This window comes from Marmota monax, unplaced genomic scaffold (genome assembly GCF_021218885.2).
Source record: "Marmota monax isolate L192 unplaced genomic scaffold, Marmota_monax_Labrador192_F-V1.1 WCK01_AAM20220418_F8-fsc00075, whole genome shotgun sequence".
In the NCBI taxonomy this organism is placed as follows: domain Eukaryota; kingdom Metazoa; phylum Chordata; class Mammalia; order Rodentia; family Sciuridae; genus Marmota; species Marmota monax.
The window spans coordinates 2,644,441-2,657,556 of record NW_026694772.1 but is presented as its reverse complement, the minus strand read 5'-3'; positions in this window follow the sequence as shown (position 1 = coordinate 2,657,556).

Sequence of the window (13,116 nt, the reverse complement as noted above, 5' to 3'; positions counted from 1 at the left end):
TACTCATACCCCCACACTTGGACTGAGGATTGGACCCTCTATCATTGAGCTACATCTGCAGCCCTTTTTATTTTAAGACAGTCCTCACTAAGTTGCAAAGGCTGACCCTGAACTTGTGATCCTGCTGCCTCAAACTACTGAGTAGCTAGAATTACAGGCATGTGTCACTATACCTGGTTTCCATGCTTTTTCTTGTTATTTGCCCCATCAGTATAAAGATTTTTTTTATCACATTCTCCAATATCTATCTGATTTCCAGAGAGAGTTTTTGTTGATTGTGGCAGGATAATGTATTGAGATCATAATGTGGGTTCTTTCTTTTCTTTCTTTCCCCATTCCAGAAAGTTAGTCAATTCTTTTTATGCATCTTCCCAGGGGAAGGTTTTTATTTTATTTGGAGGCAGAAATAGAGTGTCCAACTGTCTTAGTTCATTCTTTGCTGCTATAATAGAATAACACACAGTGAGTAATTTATAAAGAAAACTTATTTATCACAGTTGTGAAGGTTCAGTGGAGCAATAGAAAGGTGCAGGCATCTAATGAAGGCCTTCCTGCTGTGTCGTAACATGGAAGAGTGTGTTGCATAGTGAGAGAGGGAGTATGTCAGCTCAGGTCTCTTCCTCTTCTTATAAAGTCACTAATCTCATCATGGGGCCCCTATGCTCATGACCTCATCTAACCCTAATTACCTCCCAAAGGCTCCACCTTCAAATACCATCAACATATGAAACTAGGGATTAAGTTTCCAACACATGTACTTTGAGGGACACATTCAAACCATAGCACCAATTATGCCAGTTTGCCCAGGACTTGGTGGGTGGAGGAATAGTTTCTGGCATATGAGGCTTTCAGTAATAAAACCAGGACAGTCCCTGGCAAGCCAGGACAAGTTGGTCTACCTAGGCAGATGTCTTATAAGCTACCTCCTATCCTGAAGGTTTTCCTAAATCCTGAATTCAGTGAACAGAGGTGTCCCTAAGGGAAAGAGGAGAGGGAGATACTATGTTTATATAAATTTTTAATTAGAATGCTACATGTAAAAATTGCACAAAGTGTGAAGCTATTAATTTTTACCAACTCAATACACATGTAAGCATTAAGATCAAGAAAGAATTTTTTCAGTTGGGTACAAAGGCACATCTTATGCATATTTGGGATTCTAATGACTTGAAAGTCTGAGGCTGGAGGATCATGAGTTTAAGGCCAGTCTGAGAACTTAGCAAGATCTTGTCTCAAAATAGAAAAATAAAAAGAGCAGGGATGTAGCTCAGTGGTAAAGCTCCCTTGGACTCTATTCCTAATATCAAAATACACAAATGGGAATGTTTTCAGAATTTCTGAAGTAAAATTTGAATGTAAAATTTCCTTTTACATCCTTATAATCACTATCCCCTTGATAAACTATTGTCCTTACTTAAAACACTTTGGATTAGTTTTGCCTGTTATGGAACTCTACAGTTTATAGTCTCATTTGTAGTTTCTTTCATTTATGTGTATGAGATTCATCCATGTTGTGTGTCATTTACTTTGTTCATTCTGTGTTGTAAAATATCTCATGGTTAGACTACACCACTATTTATTTATCTATTCTACTTTTGACAGATATTTGGATTTTTCTACTTCAGAATTATCATGAACAGTGCTACCATGAATGCTTTTGATGGAAAGGGGAGAAAGGGAGTGGGTTACCAGAATCTCAGGAAGACAGCAACAATCAACAATCAAAGGGTCAGGATAAAGTGGACATAGGTAGATTAGACCTTAACTCTGGAGGTTTTCACCTCTGTAAATTCTGTGTTCTATGCAGGGCACCAAAGCAAGGTATTATGGTACCTCAAGGAAAACTTAATCTTTGACAACAGACCAATCAGCTGCAAGAACTGAAGGTTAGGTGTTCCATGGAGTTAGCCAACCTGTGAGGAAAGGGACCTGACCTTCAGACTGCCAAGTTTGCCCAAGACTCTGACACAAACCACAAGTTCAAGGGTTTCCCAAACCACCTTTGGTTCAATAATGTGCCAAAAAAGACTCACGGAACTCATAGAAACTTATGACACACGGAACTCACAGAAACTTATGACACAGCTACATTTGTTACAAGAAAAGGATATGTTATAATCAATCAAAGATGCATAAGGCAGAGTATGGGAGGGTTGTAAAGCCTTCCAAACATGAAGCTCCTATTGTCCTCAGGACACATAACTCTTCTGACATGGATTTGTAACAATAAGCACAGAACATTGCTAACAGTATCTGTGCCAATCATCCATGAGAAAGTTCACCCAAGCATTGGTGTTGAGATTATTTTACTAGGGCTTTATTATGCAGCCTGATTAATTTGGTTCAATTTGATCTCCACCCCACCTTCCATCACATTTTTGTTTTTTCTGGTGTGTTCAGCCACCCCCCTTCCTGCCAAGAAAAATCTGTCTAGTGTGCCTTGCCCCACTCTGAGTCATCTCCTTAGCATAAACTCTCAAGTGCAGCCCAAGTGGCCCACCATGAATGACAAAAACACTGCATTATTCTGGAAGTTACAAGGATTTAGAGTTTACCTCTAGGAGTCAGGACAAAGGCCAGACCACTCTCTTGTTGGGCAAGGCCAAATTTCTTCCTACACAGGACCCTTTCTCTTTTTCTCTATAAAACTCCTGGATTCTCATGTAACAACAAGAGGGAAGCTCTTTTAATAATGACTGAGATCATCTGCCCAGTAGGAATGGAGATTCAAAACAGAATTTAAAGTGATTTATAGAGAACAAAGTGATGCCATATTTCCTGTATAACTGATGTAACAATGGTATTTTGCAATGTAAATCAATGTGGTTTTTTGTGTTTTTTTATTATTGGTAATTCTTTTTACCCCCATAGCCTTTCCCTCATTAAAACTAGTAAAAAGAAAGAGAATCATTTACTTTTGCCAGACATGGTGGCACATACCTGTAATACCAGTGACTTGAGAGGCTAAGGCAAGAGGATCACAAGTTTGAGTCCAGGCTCAGTAATTTACTGAGGCCCTAAACAACTTAGAGAGATCCTGTCTCAAAATAAAAAATAATAAAGGGCTGGGGACGTGGCTCATTAGTTAAATGCTCCTGGGTTCGGTATCCAGTACAAAAATAATTACTTTTATGCTACAAAATAGGATTTTGAAGCTTTTTGCAGAGCTATAATTTATGAGTGAAAAGGGATTATGGTTGCAAGAGCCTGAGTGGTTTGGGTATCAAAAGGAAAGGCCCTGAAACCTTCAGAGTGGACACAGAAAGATCTAGAACAAGACCAGATCAATCAGAGCTGCCTAAAGCTATTTAAAGCCTTCCCAGGACTAGCAAAGAGGAGAGTCAGAGGAGAAAAAGAAACTTACTAATGTGATCCTGAGGTGGAATTCTATTCTCTGCATGTGCTCGTTCCACCCCTGCCTAGGCAAAGAGAATGAAAGGGCAGAGACATAGTCAAAGGTTGTTTGTAGCACTCTCAATGCCTCATCCATGGCCCTTCATCATTTTAGTGTGCTCTCTGTGACTTTCACTGGCTATTACATATATCCCTGCATCTGAATATCTTCCCTCTGAACCCAAAACTACTCTTCTTGATGCAGCAGGCCAGGAAATCAACTCCCCGAGAGCAACTCTAAACCAAAAACCCGTAGTACAATTCTTACCCCTCATTATAAATTATATCTCATTATTAACACCCTACATCCCCTTGGGTGGGATAATTCTTAGGTGAGTGTTTTGTACTTTTCCTCCAGTTAACCTTTTGGGATTAAGCTCCAAGTACTCATCATAAGAGTTGACTTTATAATGAAACCTCATCTTCCTTACCTTTCCTGTATCATCCCCACACCCATCTACAGGTGATTTCTATACATCTTAAATGAACCACTTGTACTTGAATTCTTGTCTCAGAATCTGCCTCTTGAGGTGCCCAAACTAAGGCAATACTCTTCCTAATGCTTTTAAAGAGGTAAAGGTTCCTTTTTATTTTTCTATTTTAAAAAATTTTATATTATAGTATAGGGGATTGAATCCAAGGGCACTCATCCACTGAGCAACAGCCCCAGCTCTTTTTATTATTAATTTTGAGGCAGGGCCTAGCTAAGTTGCTGAGGCTGGCCTTGAACTTGCAATCATCCTGTCTCAGCCTCTCTAGTCACTGATTATAGGCATGTACCACTATGCCCGGCCAAAAAGAATAAGGCTCAAGAAGAATAAAGGAGAATATGGTTCTCCATATATACCTGTTCGATTTCACTGTGGTCCTTTGCAATGAATTCTCTGATTAATAACATTGGCTAACACTCAGGGCAGTGTCCTCATGTGCTTTGTAATTATTTTTTTGCTATGAGCTCATCTTCAGTGAGCATTATCTTTCATGAGAATCTTCTGTATACCCTAGATCAAGTAGGTATCACAATCAGATGGCTTAACATTTGCCTCTGCTCTAGGCTTCCAAATTTCATACATTCAAGATCAGTTTTAAATGTTTGCCAGCAAAGGATATTCACATTCCAGGATCTAAAAACTTGTTTCCAGTCTCCAGCAGAACTCAAACTAGGGCTTTCAGTTCTTATAGGTAGCTCTATTTCCATCAATGGCCCAAGGTGAACAACCTAATTGTGTGCATTCTACTTTGACTCTTAAACAAAGGACAGGGAAACCCGTTTGCAGTGCCCACCTTTGTTTAAAGAACTTGGGTCCAGTTTCTTGATTGGATTTTTTAAACCCCGGATTCCAGGACTGTTCTTGTATCAATATCTTAGCACCTGAAGTGTATATTCAGGCCCAATATTCCATAGGCTGTATGGCTTAAATCCTTCCCACTTGACACATAGGAATTTGCTTTTGAATTCAACTATGTTTTTAAATTATTTTTTCATATCTTACCTAACATTTCTTTGTATTAAGGATAAAAGAAGGGACTCCAGCATCTTTCCAGGCAAGAATAATTTCCATGAATGGAAGAAGCATAAACTGTAGGCATTATCCCCTTGCCCATAATGAAGACAAATTTTCACATTATCTAGAGTGGATTAGCCCTTCATAGTCCATTGTGGAAGAGGATCTTGGCTTTACTTTTATGCATCCCATAGCCTTCTGAAAGCAAAAGAGCCCTCAAAGAGGAATTAAAGCCTCTGTTTTAAGCACTTAGGCTTTGTGCCAAGATTTCAAAAATTCAAGGAACAGTTTTCTAGGCAGATCTCAAGGTCAATATTCTTGTGCTGTTTCTTTCACCAGAAATCTCTGCAAAATGAAAACTCTTTCCCAAAATATGGCCCAAGATGGAGGCATAGTCTTGACATCAGGAACAATGCAGCATAAGATTTTTCTCCCAATTCCAGAGAAAATCAACTTGGGGTAAGGAAATCACAGCTCCCTTACTGTTCTATATATTGACATTCCCATCTTCAAAGGTAATCTAGAATAGGAAAACACCAAGAACTTTGACATCAAATATTATAATACCAAAGGATAATTTTCAAAAGTTAAGAACATGACTCTCATGCAAATATAGAATGGACACATATCAAAGATGTTATTTGATTCATTAATTAGAAAAATCAATAAGATAGTAAGGCTGGATCAAAGAACATTTTGAGCACTGCCATATTTAGAGTCCACCAGGAAAGGCACTTTGAAATAAGTTTACAGAGTTAGAGACAAAACTGGTTACTGTACAAAGGGCAGTGAAATTATAATTTGGAGGTTATATTTTTAATGAACAGAAAAATTAACATATAAATGCAGAGTGTGAGCCCTTAGTTCACAGTTGCAGAAAGATACATCCCCCTAGGTAAATAAATAATGCTTGAGTGATCCTGTCAACATCTCAGGGTCATATTGAAAAATATGCAACACTCTCTTCCCCCTTATTTTCCAAATTTTAAGTAATGTATCTTAACGATAGCTAGGACATCTTGCCAAGCAACATACTAGGTTTTGAGCAATTATCTAAATTCATTGGGAATCAATTTCTTCATCTGTAAAATTGGGGTAATTATATCTACCTCACCTGATTATTTTTTCTTGCTCCTCAACTAATGGAGACCAAATAGAGATAACATCTACACAGGTAGAAGATGGAGTTGGGTACATTTTACACTTATAACTTGGTATAGAGACCTGAGGGTACTAGGATGTAGGTCAGGAAATGGACCAGAGTCTGGGTCACCATATTTAGGGGATGGGAAGCCTAAAAAACCCAAACAAGTGAACAGCCATAGCAAATCTAAGGAAAAGTCAAAAGACAAAGAAACCCAGATATAAGGGTGGGAGATGTAGTTCGATAGCAAAGCACTTGGCTAGCATTCACAGGGCCCTGGGTTTGACCCCAGCACTTCAGAAAAAAGCCCGAAATGTGTGTTAATTAAAGGCACACACAAGTTTGGAGTTCAAAAAAAATAAAGTAGTGGGGGGAAAGGGGGTGACAGTGAATATGAATCTGAGTCATGGAAGGTGGCAGCTTTTGTACTATTCAGTGTTGCCAAAAGTGTGGGATGGCATATCCTTGGAGATTAAAGGTACTTTTGGATAATGAATAGTATAAAGGTTAAAGATAATTTACATCAGGCACCTTGTTTAGTATCTAAAAATAGCAGGTGCTTAAGAAATGGTAGTGATTATACTTTTTATCTAGTTTCCTCTCAGCATGGGTTGTAGATGAGGCTGTTTTCTCTGAAAAAGAACTACAAGAATAAAAATCTCTATGACTTACCTGTTCACTATAGAAGATGTTCATATTATTGATGAGAGTGAGGTGGACATCTGTTGTTTTTGTCTACTGTGGCAAACAAAGAGATATGCCACTTGCATCTTCCTTTGAAAAAGAACTTGTTTATCAGCTGCAAAAAGAACAGTTATCAGACAGGCTTGGACTGCAGTGTCTTCAGGATCTGCCTCAGCACATAATTGTGAAGCTCTCCTCTTTCAGAGGAAGCATAATGTAACTACAATGATGGGGCTATTTCTGCCCATCATAGGTCTTCATTAACTAGCATTCTTTGTTCAGAGCTCCCCACTGAGATGGCTGAGACTTTGTCAGATCTGCATTGCAGTCTGAAGTTCTCTCTACCAGATTTTACTTTCTCCTTCACTTTTTTTTTAAAAAAAAAAAAATAGGTGTCAGATGTGCATCACCATTCAGAGGCTTGCTTTCTTTTTTTGATGGACTTTTATTTTATTCATTTATTTTTATGTGGTGCTGAGAATCAAAGCCAGTGCCTCACACATGCTAGGCAAGTGCTTTACCTCTGAGCCACAACCCCAGGCCCGATTCAGAGGCTTTCTATGTTGATTCTTGCACCCTCTTTATTTTTCCCAAGTGTTGAACCCCTCCATTAAACTTTCTGCACTCCTCCCTCCATCTCACTATTTGCTTACTGGGGGACCTAACTGACATAGTGGAACCTCAAGTGGTCTGGAAAAGAAAAAAAAAAACAGGAGAAAAGATGGGCAATGGTGACAGATCACTCACCACCAGGCTGGCAATGAGAACATCCATCCTTTGTAGTAGAATGGCCCTGATCTAATATTGCACTTTCTTGGCTAAAACTTCCTCTGGTGGTGATTGGAAGAATGTTCTGCTGGAGAGGAATGCTCTGGCTGGTGCAAGGATTTGAAAGGTCCTTGGTGGGGTGGGGTGTAATTACAATGCACATAAGAACAAAGGAATTCTTTGGTTGCTTTCAGTTTCAATGATACTCTACAGAGACATAATGGAAACTGAACAATTGAAAAATAGGTGTGAAGGCCGGAAGGCCTCTTTGGGAGTTTACAAAGAGGCCCTAATAGCCTGCAATGGGAGAGCAGAAAAAGCTGAGGACAAAACTCATATTTATATTCATTGGCCTTCAAAGATGTTTGAACACTCAGCTGAGGCATCCTAGTATTCCATGGACAGAGATTCCTGTTTGGGGCAACCTTGGACTCTGAAACATGGGATAGAAACTCAGTATCCCTGAAGCTTTTGTCTCCCCAGATTCCTTTGCACACTGAGAATCTTCAGGGGGTTTCCCATTCTTTTCTTTTAAGAGCTTATGCTTAGCATCATTTGGCTGATGGAGTTCTGGGTCTGATAAGGGGCAAAGGGACCACACCCCAAAGGAGCTGCAAGACCTGTTAAGCATGCACTGACAAGAGCTAGAAGAGTAACAATGGACTGGATTTTGAGGGTGACTGATCAATGAGACTGAAAACTATGACTGGATAAAGGAAAGCTTATTGACTTCGAGTCACTCTCTTGGGACATCCTGGCAAGGACTTGAGGATATGGGACAAACTCAGTGCTATGTGGCTCCTAGATGTCCAGAGAAAGTGCAAGCCCAGGCTGAGCTAAGTTGAAATGCCTAAATAGCCAGAACAAATGATGGAGCAAGGAATAAAGAGTCTGAGAGAAGTGCAAAGACAGCAATGCATATATTACATGAGGCCAGAGATCTGCCAGTGGATTATGCCTCATGGAAAAGCCCAGAGGACACATCATTCACCAAGACCATGGGAAAAGCACTGTTGAGATGGTCATCAGCATTTAGTGGTGGCTGCCTCTGCATGATGGCCTGGGCTAAAACAGAGAGGCTGTCACAAAGTTTGGCTTATTGATAGTGATTAGAATGATGGAACTCAAAAGCAGGCCAGGTGGTGGTGCTTAATTACCAGAAGCCATGGGGATGCAATTATCATTATGACCAGAAAGACTGGAGTGGCTGCCAAGGGGCCTTAACTAGCAAAGAATTGTGGAGATGGTTAAAAGCTATGGCTCCCTAGTGGCAAAACTGATGGGCATACAACCAGGGTGCAGGAAGCCAGTGTCATGTAGGAGACTTCATGTGTCACTCCAATAAAAAATTCTGACTCATTGCTCATTTCTTAGATCTGATCCTGTTTTTAGAACCAGAATCCATTGATTGAAGAGATGTCCAGGGATCCAGGGCTCTGAGTCTCCAGAGAAAGGACCTTGTAATACTATGGTGAGTGTAGAGCACAACAATTTTCTCAATTCTTTCCCAAAGGAACTGACTGTCAAGTCAGGTGACTCTTCCATTGGGGATAGGGAATTTAGGTAGTATTGGAAAGAGTCTGAGTTGACATTGAGCTTAAGAGACCACGAACGTCATCACAGCCACCCATTAGAGTAGAGGCATGTGGGGGCCAAAGTCTAGCTTACAGTGTTTCTACTGGTTTTATGGAGCCACCTGCTGATCATTTTCCTATTCCCTGAATGTATGCACAATTGCAACTGATACACATGGCAATTGATTCGACCTCTACATTGGGTGATTGGCCTGTGTAGGGCCAAGAGCTATCATAGTGGGAAAAACAAAGCCGATGAAACACACCCCTCTCTCCCAGCCCCCAAGGGAGTAACCCCCAAATAATATTGTACCCCAAAAAGATGGCAGGGATGAATGCTACCCTTAATAATCTAAAAGGAATCTCATGAATCCCTGAACTTGCTAATCCGGCCCCTGTAGAAATTGGATGGATTCTGAGGAATTACCATGGATTACTGGAAGTGATGAGGCCATTCACAGCCACCATTCTAGACATGGTATCTATGTTCCAAGAGACTAACATGGTCTCAAGACACGATATACAGCTATCAATTTGACAAATGTGTTCTTTTCTAGTCCAGTCAGGAAAGAGAATCTGAAACAGTTCCCAACTACGTAGGACAAAAATATACAGTCACTGTTTTGACACAGGCTAACTTAATCTGCCTGTTTTATGTCATAACATAGTTTAAAGAGATCTGGGAAGTTCCACTGAATAATACATTAATCCATTACATTGATGACATTATGCTAATTGGAAACAATGAGGAAGAGGTGATCAGAAGGAATCTTATACTTCAATTAATTTTTTTCTTCTTTTTCTTTTTTTGAAGTACTGAGTGTTGATTCCAGAGTCTCACACATGCTATGTAAGTACTGTACTAGTGAGTTACATCCATAGCCCTGTTTTTACTTTGAGACATGGTCTTGCTAAATTGCCTGGGCTGGCCTTAAACTTGTGATTACCCTGCCTCAGCTTCCCAAGTAGTTAGAATTACAGGCGTGTGCTACCATGCCTGCCAACTTCAGTAAATTTTTAAGGGACCATGGTTAGGACATGCTAAGACATCCTCTGTAAAGTAAAAACTAGTTGTTGAATCTTATATCCCTCCTACAAAGAAGGGAAACCTTATTACCTGGTGATCTCTTTAGGTCTTAGAGGGAATACCTTCTGAATTTAGGAATACCATCCTGGGCATATGTACTAAGTGTCACAAAAGGCTGCCAACTTAATGGGCCTAGGGTAGGAAAGGGCTCCATGGCATGAGTCCAAGCTACAATAAGACTTGCTGATTCAGCAGACTTGATGGGGGTGTCTGGTAGAAAAAGATGTAGTGTGAGATTTTATGTCAAGTCCCAGTGGGAGAATTACAACAAGTCTATCTTTCTGGAGTAGGCTCCTAGACATTGGTAGAGAAGCAACAGTTGATCAGGGGACAGTAAGTAACTATTTTTGTGTCAAGAATTGCTTATAGGAGCTAGGCTGGGTCCTCTCAGACATACAAAGTCATAATATTGGGTGGGCCAAGCAGCAATCCATTTTAAGATGAAAACCACACATCCAGAATCCTAAGCAGGCCCAAAGGTATGAGTAAGCCACATGGTAAGTCATACCTCATGTCAGCCACCATAATTATACTAGCATCCCTTCCTCAGCTCACACCAGTAGCCCTATGTGGATCTTGTACAACTGACCACCTGAAGGAGGAGAAAAATGTCTTAGTGTGCTTTATATATGGTCCAGCTCAATATATAGATGCAAACTGACAATGGACAATGGTTCCTCTATGGCCATGCTTGGGGAAGCATTTAAAGATAGTGGTGAAAGAAAATCTGCACAAATGGCAGACTCCAAATAGAACTGCCCTGCATTTTGTGTAAAGGAAAAGAGCCACAATGTAGAAATATTTATGGAGTCCTGGGCAGTGGGGAATAGCCTGACCATCTAGATAGGATGCTAGAAAGAAAAAGAGAAATATTTGAGGGCAATACAATCTGTGGTAGAGGCACAGGACACAGGGATGGACCTATGGAAATGTGCACAAAAAATTGAAGATATTTGTATCACAGGTTGATGCCACCAGAGAAAACATACCATGGAAGAGGCACTGAACAGCCAAGTAGATAAATGGATGAGCACATAAACTAGCCATTCTTGGGGATTTTGTTTTGTTTTGTTTTGTACTGGGAATTGAACCCAGGGGCACTCAACCACATCCCCATCTGCCCTTTTTTGAGGGGGGGTTACTGGTGATTGAACTCAGGGACACTCAACCATTGAGCCACATCCCCAGCCCTATTTTATATTTTATTTAGAGACAGGGCCTCACTGAGTTGCTTAGGGCCTTGCCATTGCTGAGGCTGGCTTTGAACTTGCAATCCTCCTGCCTCAGCCTCTCAAGCAGCTGGGATTACAGGCATTCACCACCACACCCGTCCAGCTCTTTTTATTTTTATTTTGAGACAGGGTCTCACTAAGTTACATAGGGCCTCACCAAATTGCTGAGGCTGGGCTTGAACTTGTGATCCTCCTGCCTCAGCCTCCTGAGTAGATGGGATTACAGATGTACACCTTTAGGCCCAGTTTGGGCTTCTTTTTTTTTTTTTAAATTTTTTATTGTTGGCTGTTCAAAACATTACATAGTTCTTGATATATCATATTTCACAATTTGATTCAAGTGGGTTATGAGCTCCCATTTTTACCCCATATACAGATTGCAGAATCACATCGGTTACACATCCACGTTTTTACATATTGCCATACTAGTGTCTGTTGTATTCTGCTGCCTTTCCTATCCTCTACTATCCCCCCTCCCCTCCCCTCCCCTCCCCTCCCCTCCCCTCTTCTCTCTCTGCTCCCTCTACTGACATTCGTTTGTCCCCCTTATATTATTTTTCCCCTTCCCCTCACTTCCTCTTGTATGTACTTTTGTATAACTCTGAGGGTCTCCTTCCATTTCCATGCATTTTCCCTTCTCTCTCCCTTTCCCTCCCACCTCTCATCCCTGTTTAATGTTAATCTGGGCTTCTTAACCATTTGAGCCAATAGAAAAAAGCTTTTATTGATGGAGCTAGTTTGAATTGCAACTCTGTTACTTATAATCAAGAATACTAATTAGCACACACTGGGACCCTGAGTTGGTAATTTCCCTTAAAATAGAGCAGTGAACAGGTGTAGTGGTACATGCCTGTAATCCCAGTGGCTTGGGAGGCTGAAACAGAAGGATCATGAGTTCAAAGCCAGCCTCAGTAACAGCAAGGCACTAAGCTCAGTGAGTCCCTGTCTCTTAAAAAAAAAAAGAAACAAAGAAAGAAAGAGAAAAGAGATGAGAGAAGTGAATATGAATATGAAAGCACCATGATTCATGCACTGTGTACAGGAATTTTCCACATTTCTGATTTAAAATAGGTTTGTATGGAGCCAGGCATGGTGGCACATGTGTATAATCCCATGACTCAAGAGGATCTCAAGTTAGAGGCCAGCCTTGGCAATTTAGTGAGCCCTGTCTCAAAATTAAATAAAAAGGGCTGGGGGATGTAGCTCAGTGGTAAAGCATTCCTGGGTTCAATCCCCAGTACCAGAAAAAAATAGGTTTTTGTGATTAATCACTAAGCTACTGAAGTCAATCTTGGTATTAACTCTAACCTGTTTAATAACCCATTGTGGCATGGAAATGAGCCAAGATGTTCCTTAGAAAATATTCTGGACCCTTAAATGAATACATAGGCTATTCCATAAAGCACCCCTCAGTGATTTCTTATCTCCAATGATTTCAAAGCAGAGTTCATTAGTGACTGATCATAAGGCAGAGATATAATTATAATAAGGCATCTGTGAAATAGTTTAAGTAATACAGCTTTCTGGTGAACTCACAGGGTGGGTTGTCTGAAAAATTAAATATTTAGAATTATTGGATATGCACATTTTAATTTTCAGATGTATAGTACTTTTGGATATGCATATGTAAATTTTGATGAATGATTTGGAGTTTCTGGCTGAGATTTACTGACAGTGCTGCCATAATATTTGTTCTATAATTCTTGCACTATTTTCATCTGGGTGCATA